Below are 6,742 nucleotides of genomic sequence, written 5' to 3'. Positions count from 1 at the left end.
GAAAAACAAATCTTCCAGGAGAAGAAGCAATTTTGCATTTGAAAAGAGATTGCAGTCTTGTTACAGAAGCGACCAGCTGAATACATAAGCAGAACCTGATCAGAGACAGAGCAATGGTGTGCACTAAAGAAAAGATGTAATTGGCTATTAAATAAAGTGTTTCTCCTGGTACATTTGACACCACACAATAGTTCCTTCTGATTACAAATCAGTTGAGACCAATACAGATAAACCTTTACTCGGTCCACCTAAATGGTTGCAGTCAGCAGTGGTCAGTGGGGTGGCACAGGTAGGGTGGCATTGCGTATCTGGCTTCCTGACAGCAAGCATCGCTGCCACTTACCCAAAAGGAGGGTGGTGAGGCACAGGGAGCTCTGCATGGTGCAGGTGCAATGGCGGAAGCAGTCTATCACTCCTGCCACTGCACCACACTGAGCCCCCTGTGCCTTGCCCCTACTGCTCTTGGTAAGCAGGATTGACACTCAGTGTTGGGAAGACAAGTTGTCATCCAAAACTTCCAGTGGGAACCAAGATGGAGAAAGGATGTTCTAGGGCATTCTAAAGAGGAACTGGTTGCTGCCATTTTTGGGAGACACCTGCCCTACCAATTCTCCCCCACACATCAAATGCCCTGGAATCATGTAACAGTGGGGGAATTCGAGGAAAATAAAATGGTGGCCACCAGACGTTGGTTGAAGCAAATGAAACAACAAAACAAAAACAAAACTGCTACATACTAGCAAGCCTGTACTGGGTTGGGCCATAAATAGGGGTGATGGGGAATTTTGACTCAGTTTGGTTTTAAAGGCAAACCTCTCTAATCTGCACTTTCCAAAACAATACAAGAACCGGAACAGAGATATCCTTTGAAATTCACACTCCTCTGAATTTTGCAGTGCAGTCCTTCAGTCAAGTAATGTGTACAAAAGTGCATACACTGGGGCAAAGTGTCCATAAAAATGTATATGTTAGCAAAAACAACATTATTTATAGAAAATTGTTTTGCTGGTGTGTTTGTATTATGGAAAAAATGCATACAAAAATGTGTACATTAGTAGAAATTCACACTCAAATGCTGATGAATTTTGACAATGACCTTTTAAAAAAATGCAAACTGATGTGGAAATGTAAAGAACTGAACTAAGATTGGGAAACTGAAAGTCACAGATTTGCCCATCCGAAGAAATAATTGATTAAGATGTACAGTATGAAGATTTATTGTTTCTATATATTTAATGCATTTTTAAAATAGAAAAGATGGAACTATGTCAAAAGACTCAGGTTCCAGGGATGTGCAGGGAGGAATTAGGGAAACAACTAGGAAAGCTTAGACAGGAAGTATAAGAGAGACTACCTTACTGTAGCTTCCCGGGGACATTGGTACATTAATTTATTTGTCATTACACTTCTTCCTGCAGGTAGTTCACACATTGCTGTTATAGAGTGCTGTGCAACATGGGATTGTGTCAGTGTGAGAGCCATGGGCACCTACTGAATGGTGCCTGGGGGGCAGCTTTAGTGTTGAGCCGCCCCACCCAGTACTTTACCCCTTTCCGTTCTGTGCTTTTTAAATTTTCTGTTTTCATTATAACTTCTGTTGAGGTAACTCTAGTAAGTGTGGAATTCTGAACCAATCTGCAAGTCTCTAATGGCTTGGTATCAACACCTTCAGTAAACTATAGTTTTCAGGATTCTGTCAGAAACACCATGCTAGTTAAGCTGGAATAAAACCAATATATGTTTGTAGTGCAGGTGTGTTTCATGTGAAAGTGGTCTAAGCTTTGACACCTATGTTGTTAGATTTGGTGAGGAGAAACATCATATTCCTTCAACATCACTGTACCGAATAGTTATCATCCGGTGCTGCGCATGATACAGGGCAGAAGTTCAGCAGAAGCAAATACCAATGAAGAGCAGTTCTTCCACCCCCTCCCAATAGCTGCCAGCCACATCAGACTGAGGTGGTTTCCCTTCAAATCCTGCACACAATTTAAGGTGCTTTCTTTTTCCTCCCAACCAAACCACATCAATAATCACCTATCTGGTTTTTATCTCAGTTACTTTCTTAACAATCAGATTTTGCCTCTTTCATGCCTTCTCTGTACTAGAATAGAAGTATTCTCAGCCATTATTATGTTCTATTTACAGGTAGGTAGCCATGTTGGTCTGCCATAGTCAAAACAAAATAAAAAAATTAAAAATCCTTCCAGTAGCACCTTAGAGACCAACTAAGTTTGTTCTTGGTATCTGAAGAAGTGTGCATGCACACGAAAGCTCATACCAAGAAAAAACTTAGTTGGTCTCTAAGGTGCTACTGGAAGGATTTTTTTATTTATTATTATTATTATTATTATTATTATTATTATTATTATTATTATTATTATTACTATTACCTGGCTTTCAACAGCAGGTCCTAGGGTAGGTTACAACAATTTAAAACACAGTATTACAAACGGTTAAAACAAGTCACAGGACAAAGGAATAGGAATAATGAGATTTTCCTCATATCTCATCATTTTCACAGATATTGATCTCCATCCAAATCTTGCTTACATGTCTCTCAGCTGAAAGGTAATGTGTACATTTCAAGACAGTTAAGGTGCAGAGGACCAAAGCATCCTGAAGGTCACTTTGCACTGACATGATTTGCATAGATATATTTCCACACACAAAATTACATTTAATCTCATTACATGTGTGCCCGCATGCATGGAAGTGATATTGGATATAAGATTATCTTATACTGTACACATATATTTTCAGAATTAAGTTCCATTCAGCTCCAGTAGATTTATTCTCAGCTAAGTATGTAGGTAGGACTGCAGCAGTGCAGCACAACACTGTGTGCATGTCTACTGAGAAGTTAGTCACCTTCAGTTCATAGAGTCATTTAAGTGGAAGGGACATCAAAGGTAATCTACTCCATAGAATCATAGAGTTGGACAAAATGACGGGAAGAATCCAAGAACAGCGGGACCAGAAGTTCATCAAAGACTGGACTAAGTTTGCAGATTATTTGAAGGACAATTGTGTTGAACTGAATATGTTGGTAGGACTGCGAGAAGCTTTGTAGATTAAAGAAGGAAAGTCATTGTAGTATGAAATTTTAGTGATAATTTAAGTGTGATAATTTTAAGCAGTGATTGATTTGTGAACTATAGATATTAGTGATGAATGTTAGAATATCATAAGGAGGGTTTGTTGGAAATCATGGCCGTAAAAAGCCAAAATGCTAAGAATTGAAAAGATAATGTGATGGATTTTTATTATTGTACTGGTATAAAACCAATAAAAATGATGTGGCAAAAAAAAAAAAGATCTGCTCCATCATATTACTATATTACAGCCCTTCAGCCATCTGAGCCACACACCTTCCTCAAGACATGTTCCAGTTTATCAGAAGGCTTCTTAACTGATGGGATTTACTCCCATGTGAGTGTGTTCAGCATTTCAGCCTAAATCTCCCAGGGTCTATGGATAGATCACGGTATCTCTTCCCCCTTATACTATGCTTCTTGCAGAGCTACTGTAGCATAAAGGTTAAGAAACTGACATGTGATCCATGAAGTCCCCTGTTCAAATATAATCTCTGCCACAAATTCAGTAGGTGACCTTAGGTAAGCTGTTATCTCTTAGTCACATTTCCCACCACAACTGCAGTATGCAGACAATAATACTTCATGGCTGTTGTAAGGATTGTTGACATAATGAATGTGAAGTCATATATGAAACTCCTCCTCACTCATGTGCAAATTTCAGATTCTGAAGAATTGTTGGCCCTCGTATGTCAACTTTCACCAACTGGGTGCTCTCCAACTCTCATCAGCCTCAGCCGACATAGGCACTGTGACAGAGTCTGATGAGAGTTGAAGTCCAAAATATCTAGCATACACCAGATTGGCAAAAGCTTCTCTATGCCAAATATAGGAATTGCTGTTGGAGGCCAATAAACAGACCAGGATTTAAAGAAAACCTACCTTTTGAATGAGGGTTCTAAGTCTCTTATGACTGAGGGAGGAGAGGAATACTGGATTTTTTAAGGAAAGAGATTGGAAAAGAGGAAAACACTGGGTAGGATTCAACTAGTGAGTTATATGCAAAAGGGCTTCCCTATTGCTCTCCAGAGTTCCCTGGGAAGAGTGATCCTTTGTTAAACCACTATGTGAATCTGAAGAAGTGTGCATGCACACGAAAGCTCATACCAAGAACAAACCTAGTTGGTCTCTAAAGTGCTACTGGAAGGGATTTTTTTTTATTTTTTATTTTTTTTGACTATGGCAGACCAACACGGCTACCTACCTGTAACTGGCACTATGTGAATGGTAACTCGGTGAGGGGAATGAGATTCTCCTAACAACTCTCAGCAACCTTAACTAACTAAAACTCCCATAATTCTTTGGGGGAAGCCATTACAGTTAAAGTGGTATAATAATGATGCTTTAAATGTATCATGCAGATGTGGCTTAACTGTCATGGCTTCTCTCAAAGAATTATGGGAGATGTCATTTGTGAAAGGCGGTGGGAATTCTCTGTTAAATGTCCATAGACCACCAACCCTTTCACAGAACTATAGCCCCTAGAATTCCCTTGCCCAGGAAGTGGGAAATGACTGTTAAATCACTTTAAGTCTATATTGTAGATATGTCCTTTCCCCCTCCCCCCCCCCAAAAAAAACCTTTTACTTGCTATTTTGCTAGTTTCTGGATGTGGAGAACACTGGCTCACCAACCCCACAGGAAACATCTGTGAAATACACGTCATTCTACTTTTTACAGTTGGTGCTTGCTTGACTGGTAGCTTTGTGTGTGTGTCGATCCTCTGTATGCTGGCATTCTTGAGTTACAGAAATGCCATATAGCAATTTACTTTCAGGAAGAAATACAAGGCTCACTTACTTCAGTAAACATTTGCAATGTTGGCTACTACTATGTATTTTGATGTCTTTCTCTATTAGAGGATTGTGTGATAGGTCATTTATGCCTCCTGCTGATGTTTTATTGCAGCTTTATGTTGTTTTTGGGTTTGTTTACTTTTTAAAAATCTTGCTGCAGACAGCCTTGAGTGACAAGGAAGGTATATTTGAAATGTATAAAATTTCTCATCATAAAGTGTATTTATTTTTTTAAGTCAGTGCAACTTCTGTAAAGCACCTAGAACTTTGTATGTCCCTGAATAAAACATAAGAATAAAACCTGGTGCCAACTCCAGGACTTTGGAGTGGCAATCCAGAGCCCCGGTAAGAAGAGTGAATGGGAAGGCCGAAAGGGCAGCAAGTTTGGCTTATTGTGTACCCAGTCACAGCACCCCCTCCCCCAGGAGCCAGGCCACTCCGGCCTGCTTAAATACACCAGGAGCAGACCTGAGTGAAGACTATGGAAGCAAGGTCTGTTCCCTGCCCCTGCCCCCAGGCTGCTGCAGATTGGTTCAAAATTGAAATCTGGGTTTGGCGGGAACCAGGATGCACTATGGCGGCCAGCGGGAAGGGGCCAACAGCTGCAAGAAAATGGTGTGGCTCGGGGGGGGGGGATGAAGGAGGCGCTGTGCTGAGTCACAGCCGCTACTCACCCATGAACCGGGTAAGCAGCCATTGCCACATTCTGAAGTTGGGTTAATTAGTAGTGCACATTTCCACCTAAAGAGGAGGGGGATAAGACTGTCCCAATTTTTATTCAAGGGAATACAAAGTTCAGGGTGCTATGCAGAAGTTGCACTGACTTTTAAAATTCTGTAGCAATGTACTGTACTTAAATTCTTCTCCACCAAGAAACTTAAAATTCATGTATAAATTGTGACAATGAAGCCTATTTGCTTAACGAACATAGATTATGCTGCTTTTGCCAGTCAAGTGGAGAGAAGTAAGGAGTTGAATGAAACATGCCCCTTGATTGCTCTTCTCTTTACCTCCCTCTCCATTCTGTTCAAATTATGTTGCTGCTGCTATCTTCCTGACCTGCTGTTTGAGTTGTACATATAAACAGGTACACTTTTACTTTCAATCTTCCTGTGATTTCCTGCTGTCAGACATGCACTCACTTTTACTTTTCATCTCTGCATTGGTCCCCCTGCTTTAAATCCCTAATTCAAGGCCATTAAATATATAATCAGTAGCATGTTAGGTCATTTCAAATTCTTGACTTTTTAAGTTTCTTGGTGAGAATAATTTAAGTACATTGCTACGGAATTTTGTGGTTTTTATAAAAAAAAAAATAGTACAAAGGACCCACAACCTGAGCTGTGTGCACGGTGTTGTATCTATTGGTTCTACATTTCCTACGGTTTGAAAATTCAAACTACCCCAGAGAGGCCTGTTATTGAAGTCACAGGGAGAAACACACAAGCAAAACCCCTTTGCCTGCCCCTCATGGTCAGGCCCTTGGGTGACAACAAGTTGGGACATTAAGATGTTGCATGAAATCTGACAACAATCAAACAAAGAAAAGGGAAGTCGCGATATCTTTAGCGTGCTGGACTGGATTCGCTTGTGGCAATTCCCAGAATGAGTTAAATCCTTGTGGGGGTAAAAGTGAATCAGAATTTGCACAGCATATTCTGGAATTTCCCTAAATGATGTGTGTGGTCACTGAAAAAAGGGAAATGGTTTGTTTCATAGCAGGAGATGGTGGTAGGAGACGAGGAGGAGCCAACACTAAAACAAAACCAAGGCTGTATATTTATAATTCTTATGGCTTCTCTTGTACAAAGGCAGAATTCCTGTTAATCAGGTCATTAAGGAAGACCTTTT

Source organism: Lacerta agilis, chromosome 1 (assembly GCF_009819535.1).
Source record: "Lacerta agilis isolate rLacAgi1 chromosome 1, rLacAgi1.pri, whole genome shotgun sequence".
Classification (NCBI taxonomy): Eukaryota; Metazoa; Chordata; class Lepidosauria; order Squamata; family Lacertidae; genus Lacerta; species Lacerta agilis.
The sequence above is the reverse complement of the archived record's forward strand: the minus strand, read 5'-3'. Positions refer to the sequence as shown.